This window comes from Manacus candei, unplaced genomic scaffold (assembly GCF_025592945.1).
Source record: "Manacus candei isolate 608988 ecotype Guabito, Panama unplaced genomic scaffold, ASM2559294v1 h1tg000035l, whole genome shotgun sequence".
Taxonomy (NCBI): Eukaryota; Metazoa; Chordata; class Aves; order Passeriformes; family Pipridae; genus Manacus; species Manacus candei.
The window spans coordinates 2,895,142-2,912,091 of NW_026138083.1; the positions used below are offsets into that span (position 1 = coordinate 2,895,142).

A 16,950-nucleotide genomic window follows, 5' to 3' on the forward strand; every position below is an offset into this window, starting at 1 on the left:
TATAGATATGTATATCTATCTATCTATATATATACATATACATATCTATATATGTGTGTATATGTATAGATATAAATACCTATCTATAAATGTAGAAAATATAGTTATAAATAATAATTTTATATATTTTATATATACATTTTATAAATATACATATATGTGTGTATGTATAAGCATAAAAATAGATGTTTAAAAATATATAAATAAATATGTATGTGTGTATAAATATATGTGACCACATGTTTAGCTGTGGGCCCTGCTGCACTTTGGCATGCAAAGGGTTACTGATATCTGCTTTTAGGCAAGACACCTCTAAAAAAAGCAAAGAAAGTACATTTAACCCTACAGAAATACAGCTCACTGGGCCTGTGGTAGTTCCTATTAAGATATACAAAGTATCTCAGCAAGGGAAAATTTAACTTACATACAACACATGATTTTAAGTAAAGAAATATTGATGGGGCGGGGGGAACAAGTATTTTTTTAGCTCTAATTTATGGCTGAGCAGCTTCATTTTAGTTACTTCATGGGAATATTTTAAACCAAGCCTGCATAATATTAAAATAAGTTAAAATGTATGTAAAATTTATGAGAGCATGTCAGGTGCAATGCTTGATAAAGTAAGTTTAATGCTTCAGAATTTTTTTCTTCAGGCAGAGAAAGCTGAATCCTGCAATTCTAGGTTACAGTATAATTTTAGAAACTCTTTTCCATTATACCATTCTTTTATTAATGAGATCCAACCCAATTTAACAAAAAGAGGTAAATTCCTAAAGAGTTTGTGGAAAGTCCTCAGCAGGTTGGAGTGTGTGATAAAAGAAGGTATTCTCCTACTGTTCATAGGATCTATCCCATTTTATAAAAACACAGAGGAAATCAATTTACAGCAAACTTTCCAAGTGTGCCTCTCCAGTGAGGTTTTCCTTCTGGAAATGCTGCCTCGCTCCAAGAACAAACAAAAGCTTTGGCAGTTGACAGGGGTTGTACATCACTTTGAAAACTCTTCATTTACCAGGGGTGTGTCATGTTGCTTCATTGTGTGACACTCCCAATTATCGTGACAGAGCTAAATGACAAAGTACTGTCACCCCACTGGAAATTCCGAGCGGCTTCTTCCCGTTTTTCCGCCTGGTCATGGGAACATCGCTGAGCCGGTACAAAGGAGCGGCAGGAGCCGCAAACAGGGGCTGGAATGGCTGCATTCTGCTCTGCCGTATTAAAAATTCAGCTCCTTGGCAATATTAAATCTGAATTTACTTCCATCAAACGGAAACTTAGCATATCTCATTCTTCCATTATAAAATATTGACATGGGGAAGAGTGAATCCTGAAATGAAGATTACAGATGAAAACTATGCGCTTGGTAATTATCATTTTTTTTTTCTTTGTTATTATTCCTTTCCTCTGAGGATTGCACAGGCTGTTGCAAACAGTAATGAAGTTAGCATGCAGTGCCAATGCAAAGTGTGCTGCAAAGTTAGTCCTTCCCTCATTACGGATGAGGGAGGCGAGGCAGCGGGAGGAGGGTGATTTCCCCAGCCAAACTCGCACACGAGCGGGGCAGCCCTTCCCCTCACGTCTTAATCACCATCCCTGGTGATGAGACCCTCGTGCCATCTTGTTTCTGTCTTCTTTTGTTCTGCTGTTTCCCTGGGGTTTTTTAGGTCTTTTCTGGGGCTCAGAGCTATTAATATCAATGACATTTTTTTTTTTGTCACAAACTAAACAACCAGTTCACAAATCCTTTCACTCCCGACAAATCCACTGCCCTGTCCTGTAATGTTCTCGAATAACCACAGCACTGGAAAAATACAGTTACAGGCGTGGAAATATCCAAGCAATGATTCCCAACAGCTACAGTATGAGGAGATCAACACATTGGGTAACCTGCACTAGAATAACCCTTTGGTTCCTGCCTGTGGAGATACCGCATGGCTTGGGATGGCTTCCCAACAGAAGAGCTGTGTCATCAACCTTCTGAAATTCAAACTTGGCCAATTAACTGGTGTCTCTCTCCAAGGTGATCACTCAGAGAGGTCCCACACAGCATGGTTTGCAGGTGCTCACTGAGCACCTCCACATACTCCTGAACCCTCCTGGTTGCCTGTGGATGTGCCCGAGGAGTGTGATATACACAGTGTCCTGAGGAGTGTGATATACACAGCGTCTGACACTGGACACCGCGTCCGTCTCAGATGCTTCTTATAAAAATCAATCTAAATCAATAAATTGTCCACTCTCCTCATGCAGCATTTGCAGAGGTTCAAAGACAGGACCAATTACTCTTAAGGTTGAATTGTCAGGTGTCAGATGAGAATACAGAAGTTGAAGCATTATATTTAGGAGCAGATTTATTTAGAGGACCTGAAGAACTTGCTTTGCTATCAACAGGTCTATAAAGAGAGCTTTTAGAGCACATCTGGCAGAAACTGTTTCCTTACGAATTAATAGGAGGAGTGTTGGTTTGGGTTTTTTTCTTTCCTCTTCTTTTTGCACAGTTCAATCACAAAGCAGGTAAACTCAAGCTCATTGTAGTCAAGGCAGTTAAGCTCCTGACCTTGAAGGGCTTTTGGTCCCAACCCTTCTTGCCAAACACATTACCTTTTCATTGCCCAATTTTCTAGGTGAAGATGCAAATTCCCTGTGCATCACTTATGGATAATATATAAATGTCTTTATCATGCATTCAGCTTCTTGGGTTCAGTCCCAAAACTGAGACCCCAACCACTCTCCAGGTCTAAAGGTGAACCTTGCCAGAACTGCAGCACACAAATACCACAGCTTATTCTAATCACACAGGATGTTCCCAAGTTTACCAGTTCTCATCCCAGAATACCAACCCCCCCTCTTTTAGCACTCCTGACAAATCAATATGCACTATTATTACGTGCTCAGATACTACATCAGATTTCTGCTCATGCCAAAATTTCAGCTTGCTGTTCCCTGGAGTATTTATGCTTGTGTACTGTATTTAACAACAGCCCATTCAAAATGCTCACAGCTCCTAGGAATGAAATGCACATAATTTAGGAATAGCTATCTGGCTATTCAGGCATCATGCTGTGTCAAGGGAAAATTAAATCTCTGACTCTCCCCTCTCTTTTAAAACAAACCTGTACTTTGCATCATATTTTGGGGAGCTGCATGGAAGTTTCATAAAGAGCAAGTGAGCATGGCTCTTTTTCCTGTTTAATGGCAGTGCCTCCCCATTAATGCTCCAAAATGATACAGTAGTTTAAAAAAAAAATGCTCTCAGCATGCAGGCATTGTATCACATTAAGAAATCACGATTTTCTAGGCACTGCACAGCATTAATTACACTGAGCATGCTGCAAATTTAAATTAAATGATATGCCATGTTCTGTTGTAAATATCAAAATGGATTGCAAGATACAGCCCCATATTTGCTTCTGATTGGCATTTGTGCACTGAACAGGATCAGAAAACCTCTATCATATATAATTTCTTTCTGTTTTTTAGGCGCACCTGATGCAAACGTACTTTTTATTTTCAGGAGTACCTAAGAGCACAGTTATGGGTCAGAACTTGCCTCTACTGAAAAAAAACCAAACAAACCCTCCCTCAATAATAATAACAACAACAGTAAAACAACACAAAAAGCCCTGTTTGCCTTCATTCCCCCCTTCTAACATAACAAAATTAAATATGTTTCTTTCCCCACAGCAAGTATTTACAATATAGGGAATGGAGGGGCACTGAGTGGAAAATGGGGAATATGAGGGACTGAAGCAGGAGGATCTTATTTTTTGTCATGGAGTTGAGTACCCAGGATACCATTTAAGCAGATGTGGGGTTCAGATCACCCCAGCAGAGAAGAGCTGCTCTTTAGAGCTGGAATTTAAGACAGAAGAGGAGTGAGGGGTGAGCTGGGCTTGGGGTTGGCTCAACTCTATTGTGATGAGGCAAGCCTAATCTGGTGATTCAGTGAGAAAAAGTGAAGAGAATATAAGCAATAAAAGAAGGTCTGTTAGTATTTGTATTTTTCTCGGCACAGATATTTTGCAATTTTATAATATCAGATTGACTTGTCACAATCTCACAAGCCTCTGCCCTTAAACACCAGGGTGAGGTGTATTTCTAGTGTAATTTCACATATTTCTATGTGATTAAATACTAAACAAATATTTTACAACTTTACACATCAGAGAAAGGATGGCATTTAGTTATTTGTATAGAGATAGCGTTAAAAAAAAAAAATCTGTGTTTTTCAGGGCTGATTTAAGACCTTCAGGAAATGATGAGCCCTGAGCTGAGAACTACAAAGTGAGTGCCAGCCTGCACAAAAGCACGAGACATAAAGAGGACACAGCAAAAAAATGTGGGCAGGGACATACAGAGCTACCAACATGTCTTCAAACGCAGGATCACCATATTCTTTCTAAATTATCTTTTCTGTATCTTTTGCTTTTAGGACTAAACTCCAGTTTTCCTGGCCCATTTTGCAGCAGTCTTTTGTGTACAAGAACTACAACTCTGGAACAAACAAACAAACAAAAAATAAAATAAAAAAGGCAGCCTGATCTAACCCAGAACAGTGAATGGACATTGAAACCAAGCTGAGGATGCCTCAACCTTGTAAAACCTTTTTCTCTCATCTTCTGAAGAAGAAATTCCTCTGGAGTCTTCCTCAGTTAGTCTGAAATACACTTCTGCTGGTCAGGAGTGAAATATTCTTATGAGCCTTTTTTTTTTTCTGCTGGGCATCAGATAAGACAGTCTTTGTCCCAGCTTCTACTGGAGCTCCCAGTGTCTCTTTTGGGAATGATTCTGTGTGTTCAGGCAGTGGCTGGTGACCACAATAAAACCTGTATGACTCTGAGATGGTTGTTCCTTTGTGTATCAATGTCTCACAGACATCAAGGTGGCATATTCAGCTTTTAAAGACATGCTTTTCCCTGGGAGCTGCACGAGGACACTGAAGGGTATCTGAATTTCTCCTGTGCCCAGGTAGTGGTCAGTCAGGTGGGAGGGACACCATCAGACAACCCCTCTCCACAAGTAAGTGTATACTTGATGAAAATAGGTGTTTGAGAACTGGCCTTCAGCTCTCTCACCATCTTTCAATGCTTGCAGAAAAGAAAATAAGACAAAAAAACCCAAGCCAAAGATGGTTTATGTGCAGCTCAGGAAGCTCTCAGCAATGACTGTGTCTGTGATTTAATAACACATCTACCCAAAATGACACTTCTAATATTCACTGAGAGAAAGAAGGCAGAGCAGTGTGGGGCAGAACCAGCACACAAGGCTCTGCTGCACACAACAAACAGCTAAACTACCATGTATTTATTTTTCAATATGCACAGTTGTTGGAATTGGAGAATGAAAATTATTCCTTGACACTCTGATGGAACCATAGAAAGCCCTGTGCTTCCCCTCACTCCCATGGTCCTGACAAGAAACAACTCACAAATTCTAATAAATAGAAGATAGAAATAAATACTTTAACTACTGGCATCAGGTTGGAATGGTTTCCTGAATCGGAGAGTGCTGCTCGTACGTCTTCCTTATTTCTGCACCCTGTAATGGTGGCTCTCCAAAAGTCAGAGTCAAAGTGAGATAGATACTACAGGGATCACAGACACTACACTGGGAAACCAAGTATCAATGGTACATCCAGATTTATGGTAGGTGATGGCAGTAAAGTGAAAGCAAAACTGTTTGCACAGTCTGTATTGTTGCCCATTACTGTGTATTTGCCCTTTTTTCTTGCTTAGCCACGGCTGAAAGAATGGAAAATTGTACCTTCTGTACAGTATTAGGAGACACTTACTGATCGTAAGGTCAATCAGACTAGTTTAGCTGCTTGAGGTATTTATGGCACAATCACTCAGTGTCTTTAAGGAAAGGTTAGATACATTTATGGGAAAGGTATTTTGCAGAAGCCTTCCTGTTTCATAGAGGTCTTGGACAAAATGACCCAGGAGGCCCCTTCCAAGTCTATCAAATGTGGTTCCCTGATTGATGCTGTTTCCCCCCAAAGTCTTTTCAAAACACAAAGCACTGTTATAAAATTTAATATGATACACTATATAACTTTAACACAATGCCATTTTCTTATAGGAAATGGTTAGCTGGTGGCGCAGGAGCCTTGTGCAAAAGGAAGGAAAGTAGGAAAAAAGAAATTGCAGTGCAGTTTCTCTACCAAGGGATATCGACTATAACATTTACAGTGTGTCTCAGTACAGACCCTCAGCTGTGCAGGGGGACACCAAGGCATGGAGGGATATCAGTAACCCGGACTGTGGTATATATTTCTCCAGAAAAGCCCAACAAGGCCTGAGGTAATTTTCTATGCTGTGCAGTAAGCATTCCCTCAATGTTGCAAAGCAAATGGACATGCAGATCTCCTTGTAAATCACTGCCTGGTGCTGTAATCTGCTGAATGTTTCCTAAGTTGACTATTTTTTTTTATCTTTCAAACCATTCACATATTTAAAAGTTAAATTCATGTTAATGGATTTTTATTTTAATTTAAAAAAAGCCAACCAGATTCTCTGGGTCATTTGGTTGAGATGTTCTGGTTGGCCTCCACTGCTCTGAACTAAGTTTTAATTTTATGTTCTCACAGGCAAAAAAAACCCCAAAACCCCAGAGCTTTACTGAATTGGAGTTTACTCTCAAAACCATTTTATACAAACCTTTTTATTTCCACTCCAGCTGATTTAGTTAATGGACAAACTCCTCTTCCAAAAAAACAGGTCCTGGCCCCCCCCTCTTCTTGGGATAGCCCTGACAGGAAATAACAACATCCATACACAGACACTCCAAGCCTTTTAAAGTCTCACGAATGTGAGCTGTTCCCTCTTGCAGAGCAGGCTGGGATTAACTCTTTTATTAACCTTCTAACCTCATCCATGAGAAAGAAAAATAGCCACCACCACCCCTTTTTTTTTAATTTGGAAGCTTGCATCCTTCTTTACATAAACATGCATGTGCTCACCCTACAGACAGGAGAAAAAAGCCCATGGAAAGCTCCCTTTCCATGAGGAGCTCCCCAAAACCCCTCTTGGGCCCTCCCATTATATTGTACTCAGTGTCAAAGTTTGTGTTTTTGTTGGAAGACATTTTCTCCCTTTTCCATAAGGCTTGGGTCTCTCTATTTGAATCATATTGGTAGGAGCAAATAACAACCTTTTCATTCTTTTCAACATGTTGCATCAATGTATTTTCCTGATTCCTGTGTCAAAGAAGTGACTTTTAGCAAAATGAAAAATCTGACCTGGTTGTAATCCTGACAGTGTTTCCATTGCTCATCCTTAGCTCCATCCCTGCATTGCAGTGCAGAGAAGACACTCACGTCGGAATAGCTCTTCTCACTGGAGACAAAATGGTAAAAATTAGCCCCAGAGAGTGACATGAGCAGAAATTTCAAAGGCAGGAAAATTTATCTCCCGCTCTTTGTCTTACAGTATGGTGCACTGTAGTGGTTGGAAGATTTAGCTTCCAAGCATCCCATCTATATAAATCCTACTGGACAACAGCTCTCTGGCTTCTTTTTTTAGGGCAGTTCAGCTCAGCAGCTGGAATCTGCCAGGAAATAAGGGTCGAGGTAAGGATGGAGAAAAACTTTCCCCTAGATTTCAGGTGTTGGTCAAGGGTCAAGATTAGGAAACAGCCAAAGCCAAACCAACCTCTCAGCTGCATCTCCTTGGTGTGTTGCATGAGGTCACAGCTATTTGGCACAAGGACCATGATTTTGGGCCAGCCCTGTCTCTCCTCCGCTGCAGCTCAGCCCATTAACAGCCCTGAGGATACAGTCCCTCTTGGGGTTTCCCCTTTTGAAAGATTTATACTCGGTTTAAATCTAAATCGAAAGCTCCACTTTAGCTTTTAGGAGGCCAAGACACTTAAAAATCTCCAATGGGAAGGACAAGTGAGGGAGGCAAAATATCTCTCCCTTGTAAAGGCATCCAAATAAACCCACTTTGATGAGAAGTTTCCAGCTGCTTTGCTGGGTAAACAGACACATCACAGTCCTGACGTGCAGGGATGCCCTTCACCAACAGGCAGAAAAAAGAGGTGCTGGGAAGAGTAAGAGGCACCAAAATAAAAAAGGTGGGATCCAACTGCATTTTTTTACCTTCTCTGATCTTTGAAAACAGGAAAACTCATGCAGGATCAGGAATTTCCAGCCTGGGCTGCATGCACCATTAATTGTGCCATGAAGCAGAGTTGGTTTGCTATTGTTGTCTTCTCCACAAGAAGCTGTTACTATGAGCTCTTTGGGGCTCAGGAACTCCATTTCCCAGTTTTCAGTTAATACTTCAATGATTATACATAAATAATAGTAATGATAATCATAACAATACCTGGCTTGCCATTATGTTGTACTCAGTCTTTGTGATGCCTCTCTCACGATAAAATCTGTGTATTAAACACTTTAATTGAAACTCTTAATAAAACAGAGGTATTTTCACTTGTGCAGTTATAGTCACATAATGATCACAAAGCACTTTACAGAATCAAATAAAAGTAGCCAGTCTGATCCTTCTGCAGAAGATTTTGTGCATCTCAGTAGTGTATAACAAAGCTGCTCCACAGACAATTGTCAAACATACCGTATTTGGGGCTGAGCAGCATCCAAACAGCTTGGGGTTTGTCCTTCAGATTGTTCTCAAAGTCTGCAATGCCACCACAAATGACACAAGAGGGACTGGACGGTCTCACCAACTAGACGAGCAGGCTGTGAACCTTTGTGCCTGTATCAAAAGCCCTGGTTCAGAAGGAAAATAGAAAAAAAAAAGGTTATAATTTTCCTGGTTTAGGAAAGTCTTGATGTGCCATGGAGCTGAGTACTGAGCAGCCTCCGTGGGGTCACTGAGAGAGGACAAGGCAAAACCTGGTACTGCAAATTCTAACGCTAAATGGTGCCTCACAAGGTCTGGGAGGGGTCTCAAGCTTTGGGCCTTGTAATAGGTAGTTCTGGAGCTGTGAGATGGTGAAGGGCTTTGTTCCCTCGTGTATAATTGATAAATTACCATTGTTAGTACTAAACAATACTACTGAGCACAGAATGGAAACACGCTAATGCTTTATCCATCTCGAGCAATTCTGCTCGTGTGCTCATACTGTTCTTAAATGTGCTAGATATTTGTTTGATGAAACAATAAGTTTTAGAAAAGAGAAAAATAAGAACTTCAAAGATAATAAAAACCTTGACTGCATACTTTACGACAGGCAGCTGTGAATAAGCTTCAGTACTCTTTATTTTTAACATTCCAGATATGTAATTTAATGCAGGTCTAATGACAGTCTCGAACATACTGCTTTAATCGAAATTGTTCAAACTCTGTTCTGTGACAAGGGCTCACAAGCTACCAGCAGGGTTGTCCATTTTCCCCATTTCTGTAGGGAAAAGAAAAGGGAGGGGAGGGGGACACTCTTGAACTTATGTTGCTATTGATGTGTAATATACAATAAAAAAACAGTTAAATTTCAATTACCCACAGGTAATTATAATTTTATTGTTTGACTGTACTACGGGGATTTTTGTAATTCCCAAGACTAATAATTTTCTATAATTTTACAGGTTGTCAAATAAACTATTAAAGATTATCTTTGAAAAGGATTCTGCAATTGTAAGGACATATCATACTGTTCCTGTACATTATTAGTAATTAGAGATCCCTGGATAGTGAAATATCTGCACTATATGCTAGCTGCTGGATACCATATTTTCTCACAGCCTCCTGTAATCTTGAACCAAAGCTTTCAAACTTCTCAGCCATTGTAGCCTGAGTCACGTCCAAACTTTTATTAATATTCACTGAGCACTCATTAAGCAATTCTGGTGTGTTCGATACATTAAATCTCTGCTTCCTGATGGGGAAAAGCAAAGGCTTCCAGGTCCATCCCGGAGTAGTGGAAATAAACACAAAAGGACTAATTCTGAACTCTGTCCCCTGATGAGGACATGGGGAAGAAGCAACCTTTATAGCAGCACAAAAGATCTGAATCTCCTGAATGCCTTTTGACAATGATGTGGCTGGCACAACAAGATGGAATTGTGCTCCCTGATTTTATCCTGAAAATAAGCATAGATGCAAATATGCTTGGGATCAGCATTGGCTTAACTCAAGGAGGGGGAATGGGATGGGCAAAGTCTCCAGCCCACAAAAAGCAAGAGATTTTGGGGTATTCCCTCATCCTCATCAGTGAGTCCCCCTTTATTCATTGGTACTTTGGTGAGGACTCCCCAGACCACTTTCTCTCCCACTCCAGAGCTCAACATCCACAGAGCTAAGGAAAGCAGGCAGCAACTGCTCCCAGGTTAGCTGGTAGCAGCCACAGGCCACTAGAGCAGCATGTGCTGGGTGACAGCTTCCTTCTCCTGTACATGCAGTGCTTGGTGAGAAACTCACTGCCTTACAGGGGTGTAATCCTGAGGAGGACCAGAGGAGGGATGAGCTGAGAAGAAGAGCAGACCCCAAAATGTTGCACAGAGCATCTGGGCACGGGCTGTAAGGGCAGCGAGTGTAAAACCACGCGAGGGGATTAGCAGCTGGAGAGATTGTTGATATCTCGCCTGCAGAGCCATCAAAGGCACCATTCTTAGCTGGCAGCATTTTTTTATTGCAGCTGCCCCAGGAGATAGTCATTATTTGTTTTATTGGCCTCTTGGATTGCTGTGTGGTGGAGGCTTTGTGCAGAGGGAAACTTGAGCACATTAAGATTTCCTTCTGGGCTGAAATCTTGGTTTCAGGACGTGAAGACTTTCACACCTCTACCCTTAGTGGGGTTTGCACGTCCCCAGCCTGTCGGGACACCAAGCAAGAGCATCATCCCACCGCACTGGACACATCTGCAGGGAGGGGTTTGCCTTCCTCCTGCTGCCAGGAAGCCTCTGTGGCAGCTGCAGTGCTCAGCAAGGGACCTGGTGAGGGATTTCCCTCACACCAGGGAGCGTGGAGGGTGGATTGTGTTGGTTTTACGGCGGTGTGGAGCTGGTGGAGCAGTATAAAGATACGGGAGCACAGGGAAGGATTAAGGCCAATGGACTGCAGCTCTCTGACTTCCTCTAGAGACGACTTTGATGGAATCCAGTGTATTAAATCTGAGGAGTCAGTATAGACATATGCACTGGGCTCTCTTTTCCAAGGTCTGCTTGTCTTGCTGTCCTGTGCTCATCCCACAACTCTGGGAAGGTGTGGGAAGAAGGATAGCTGATAATTTGGAGAGCTCTTCAATCAGTGGCATTTCCTGCTCCTCATGGCCTCTCTGCCTACTAACCCATCTCAATGAGACTGAGCCCATTACTCCAGATGATTGGCATTTATTATAAATGGAGGGGAGAAAATCCAAAGCCCAGAGAGAAGGCTCAGTATGTTTCTGGATAACAGATGATACCATATACAAACACACAGCCCTCTTTCCCCTCAATTTTGGTCTGTGTTTTGCCTGCTTAACACATTCCTTCTTGCAAGTAGAACACGTTCTGACAATTGAATAGTGAAAGCAATTAGAAACAGAATTAATTGATAAAATTAAAGCCCTGCTTTCCTTATGTTTGTCATATGACTACAAATATTGTCACTCCCATTAATATTAATTAATATAATTATCAATGTTTCTAATCCCTACACATTTTGTTGAAAAGTTACTCTTAGCTCAAGAATATAATTGTTAAGTCGTGGAAATGTTAAGTAGCAGCTAAGCAAGTCCAAAGAATTAATAGCAAACTGTAGTTTATCCAGGGATTAGACTTTTAGCAATACATAATCACCTCTTCATGTGTTCATCCACATAAAATACCTTCCATCCCTCACTACACTTCTGCCTACTTGTCCTTGCAGAGCACAGTTTTCAAGAATTAAAAGAAAAAAAAAAAAGGAGAAGATAGTAAGTAAATATTCTTTGCAGTTGCACAGTTTTCTTCAAGGTAAGTCACTGCACTAAGAGTTATGTGCCCTCAGCTGAAAGCAATGTCAAGGTCAATTATCTCACACTGAAAGCCCTAATGCAAGAGACTTTTGTGATCAGAATAATATATGTAACATTGCAAAGCCTTTGTTTTGGGCTTGAGGAAAGCAACTCCACTCTCTCTAGGCTTCCCGACGCGCTGTGTCTCGGTTTTGAATGTCACAGATTATTCCAATCATCTAAAGGACTGCCTTGCCATGCTGCTGCCATTTGAACAGCTTTTCCTGTGCCGAGGGCACCGGGATGTGGAGCAGAGCCTTCCTTCCCTGCCACCTGCCCGGTTCCTCGACGGACAGTCAGCAATTCCTGCCTGGCAATAGCATCACAGCAGTCGTTCTGCATGGAGTATTAATCAACTCTTTTGGAAAACAGCCAAAGTGCTTTAAAGGCCTTTGTTGTAGGTTGGAGGGGGTTTTTTTGCTGCTAGAAGAGAATAATGTAATCATTTTGCTATTAATTTTTAATTGTATGTTGCCATGCTTTATTACCAATCTATACTGATTTTCCTAAGAGAAATGGGGATGCTGTGCAAGCGGTATCTGTTAGGAACATGTTGGGCCACACTGTAAGAGAAGTGACAGGAAAAAGCTGTTCTTTAAAGTTATTGCAGTCACCTGCTGCTGTCTGTTCCTACAAGGTATCACATTAAATACTTATAAAATGTATGAGCTTAAGAAGATTCATGGAGAAGTGCCACCCTGTTGTCAGGTGGTTTTCTTTGCTTGTTTTTGTTGCATTTGGTTTCTTTCCTTTTTTTAATGGCCACCCTTTGCAAGGAAAAGTTACTTCTGAGAAATCTTTTGCAGGCAAACCAAACTCACTGACATGGATGAAATCAGCAGCAAGAGTAAGAAATACTTATGCATGAATTCTTCTTGGAAGACAATCATTATCAAAAATGCTAAGATTCAGCCCACTGATACAGTAGATACTGGTAAAGAAATGATTGTATCACTCTCTTGTATCCTTCATTTCATCTAAGAGAAAGCTGGCCATGAGGGGACAGGAAATCTTTAATCTCCATTTCTTCAAATATCTGGTTCTTATCAACCCACATTGAACATGAGCCACACAAAAACTTAATGACGTGTCCTCCACTTAATAAAACAAATGCAAACAAAGCACGGGCAGTTCTCTAGTGTGAGATGGATTAATCACAACCAAATATTACATGGGAGCAAGTCTGCAAAGCAGTTCTAAAGAGGCAGCATAGCTGTAAATTCAGGAAGAAATCAATTAGACCCCCCCCAAAAAAACACAATGAAAAAGTATGTAGAAAGTCTACACTTTGCAGGAGTCTAAGTGGCAGGAGGAGGGTTAAAAGGACCCTTCATCTGTTCACCCCAATATTTGAATATTATCCTTTGCCAAGAAAAATCATGACTTTTTTTCTCTTGAATCCCTAATACTAATTATATATTTCTATTTGTTTTATGTAATAAACAGAGAGGAGATTGTATTATGTAATATTCTATAATGTATGATCCCTATAAGAGATCACCCTATAATAAATTATCTGTACAAATATTTGTCCATAATTTTATTTTATAGATAGTAAATAATTGGTAAAAAGTATTACTACACATTTGCATAAAATAGTCATAATATTTATTAATAGCTAACAAATTATTGATTATTAATTAACAATTAACAGCTAACATATTGTTGATTATTAATTAGCAATTAATTAATATTTAACAGTTCACAATCTATTGATAGGTATATGTATAGAATATTTATTAATATATATTATCAATTGTTTACTATCTATAAAATAAATGTATAAATTTATATCTTAAATAATTATATAATACTATTTAATAAAATTTATTATATTTTTTGGCAGATATTGAAGGTTCCCATAATTTCTGAGAAATTCTGGTGAGAATTTGCAAATTTGCACCCAATTCAGTTGAATTAGTTTCAAAATAGATAAATGGGTGCTTTTCTTGAAAAAGAATTAGACACGTTAATTTTCATAAAAAAATTTCTACCTGATCACTTCCAAACTACAATTTTAGTCCTGACATGATCATCAGTGAAAAATGTGCCTTTGCCTTCTCCATATCCAGTTCTGCAGGATCTCCAGGACTGGTTCAGGAAAACACTGAAACATTCCCACTAGGTCCAGTAAGCACCTTTTGCAAATAGTGATTCTTTCCTGAGCTGGGGCCAAGATAGGCCAAGTAAAGGGAAAACCAAAAATGCAGATAATGAAGCAATGTGCCCATAATTCCCCAGCAAATTAGAGATTAAATCTTTTGCACATTAGCCAGTCCAGTTGCTCAGTTAACTGTGGTCTTGTCCCTTTTTAGGTCAAAGACCCTCTCATCAGTGCCTTCTTTGAGGTGCTGACAATGCACTGATGCTCCCTGATTTTATGAAGTGTGTGGAAGGTGTAAAGTGAACCATATTTTTGCTACTTCCTTCTTTATGGCCAAGAAGTTCTTTTTTTTGAGAATATTTAACAATATCTGATGAGGCAAATCTACCTCTCCTGTTGTTGTGAGCACAGACACAGGGCAGTCTGTCTCCTTTGCATTTATCATTCCAGGAATTAGTTTAATCAAAGCATATTATTGTAAAACATAACATACAGTATATTATTAATGTGGATTATCCTGTTGCTTCACAGCTTTGAAAAAATAAAACAAGAGAAAAAGCTATTGCATTTGCAGTCACCTTTGGTAGGGAGGTTCTGTTCCTCTGCTTATTTGAGATATTTCTTTCCATCTATTGCACCATCATGTCTCAGTTTCTGAGAGCTATAGATATTTATTCAGTGCCCTTCTATCTTGGCCATCGTAAATAGCTCCCTGATAACAAATCACACTCTCTGAGCATCATTTGCTACCAGAAAGGATCTTCAAGAAGCACATGCTCTGTGACACAGGATATCCTCTGCTTTGTTGTGAATGCCATAAAGAGTTTCACAAAATCAGCTTCCTTCCATTTCGAGGATAAGAATGTATCATCTTTGTAGTGTTACCACTTCTTACTGCCTGTTTAGGCTTCATACTTAGTCACTGCTCCCTTGCTCTTCAAATGAATGCTGCTACTTAAATACAGAGAACGATATGTGCTCATTGAGAGATTCAAGGATTTCAGCTATCAATAGAGGCTTAATTATCTGCTGGTGGTGCTCAGGTACTCTATCGATGGCTGTTGTATAAAGCCAGCATAGAAGAGACCACTCACAGCTCATCATGCGCTCTGATCCAACAATTTAGAAAAAAAAATAAAATGTAATGCATAATATTAACTTGCATCTTACTTCCCTATGTCATAACCCATCATGTAATGTTCTGTTATTTCGTGTCATGTCATGCATAACATGATGCAATGCAGTGTCACACTTCAGAAAATATTACTAAGTGAGAACTGATTCTTGTTATCAGTTCAGAATATGAGTCTCTGATCCAAACATATTGTGGCTTCAGCTGATGGGAAGGGATCAAACTGAGAGCTACGATGGGCAAATGTTTTTCTTCTCCAGTTTGGCCAGCAGATGTCCATTTGTCAGGTTTAGGTTCGATTGAAATTTCTTTGTCACGAGCGCTTCCTCTTGTAAAAGAAATAGTAATTTTATGGCAAGCCAAAAGCTGGGAAAAAAAGCCCTCAGAAATACATAATAAATGTATATTAGCGAGACAGAAAATTGGAAAATGGCCACCTGCCAGCAGCCACATAAATTTTGGAGGCAATGCATTTTTCTGCCATTATGCATTATCAGAGGAATTGCAAATATTTATTAAAAGTATTAAAATGGTGAGAATGTTAAATGTTTCCTTCAGTAGTGGAAATTCGCAGTGCCACACAGCAGATAGGATATTCTGATACAATGTTTATTAAAACGACTTCATTTTATTAGACTGTCGTACACAATAAATGTGCAGGTACAGTTAACAAAAGATCTATTGTGGATACGGGAGATTTGTGAGTAACACTTCAAAAAAATAATCTCTTCTGAACTCTATTCATATAAAAAGCATGCTACAAACTTTCATTAACTTCCTTAGAACCAATTATTTTCTGAGCTTATTTTCTTTTTCTGCCACCCCACTGTATTTTGTTAGTCAGTTTGTTTGCTTACGTTTTAATGCTTAACAGGATTAAATGCAGTTTAATTTATATACAAGTAAGCCCAGTGTGTACATGTAGCAGGCAACCAAACATTACCATTATTTTGGGGTTCATTTACAGGTCTTAACATGAATGGATGGATAGATAGAATGCATTGGGACACCAGCATCTTTTCATCCACGAATAAAACATTATTAAAAGATTGGTGGGAGCTCCATGATATTGATTGCAAAGAAATCACATTCCAGTGGTTCCAGCACATTTTCTGCTGGAGTTAATTGTGGTGATTTTGTTCATAAGGTTCCGGTTGCAGCAAGATATGGACACGGTGAACACCACTGCTGTCCCAAAGCCTTACAGGGCAACTGTTCTGTTGGCTTTGCCCCTTCCAGGAGGGTCTGAGCACTGATGGGAAGAGCAGCACAATCCCTACGTGAGCAGGTGATTTGAGCAAGTGAAGGGTTTAGGTCTGTGAAAAGTCATTGAATAACCAGCTCTCGGGACAGAGTTAGAAAACAGCTGGATTAGAAGGGATACCTTGAGATAAACAACGCTCACAAGATCTGAGATGAGATTGTTGCTGTTGGAATGGAAACAACACCAATTCTGTGCTCAGCAGTTCCCTGAATCAGCAGTGAAAGGAAGGAGTGAAATAGTGAAAACAGCAAAAGCTATTGCCTTCACAACTGAAAATGTCATCTTAATAGCTTTTAAGAGTCTTTTTTTTTTTTTAAGAAATGATCAGAGAAATAAGAAACCAGTATTGTTTGGGTTCTTTTTACATGAGGATTCCTCAATTCCTAATAATCCATTAAGTAAGAGGTGCAATTGGAGTCTATGTTGTAGGCAGAGGGTGAATAGATCAAAGTTACAAGACCTTAGATTTATGAAGAGCCTTATGCAAAAAAAAAACCAAAACAAAACCAA

At 39.8% G+C, this 16,950-nt stretch overlaps 2 long non-coding RNA genes across 3 annotated transcripts in view; one reads left to right on the plus strand and one right to left on the minus strand.

The window, feature by feature from the left end:
• The window catches only part of LOC127473363 (uncharacterized), a 258,364-nt gene extending 253,524 nt beyond the window's left edge, over nucleotides 1-4,840 (plus strand). The window contains exon 13 of the long non-coding RNA XR_007905381.1: nucleotides 4,433-4,840. This is a non-coding gene — a long non-coding RNA (uncharacterized LOC127473363). The remainder of the gene's footprint in view (nucleotides 1-4,432) is intronic.
• The window catches only part of LOC127473362 (uncharacterized), a 277,370-nt gene that overhangs the window by 30,907 nt on the left and 229,513 nt on the right, over nucleotides 1-16,950 (minus strand). For both annotated transcript variants that reach the window (XR_007905379.1, XR_007905380.1), the window contains 2 exons: nucleotides 8,580-8,734; nucleotides 7,241-7,337 (listed from right to left, as the gene is read on the minus strand). This is a non-coding gene — a long non-coding RNA (uncharacterized LOC127473362). The remainder of the gene's footprint in view (nucleotides 1-7,240; nucleotides 7,338-8,579; nucleotides 8,735-16,950) is intronic.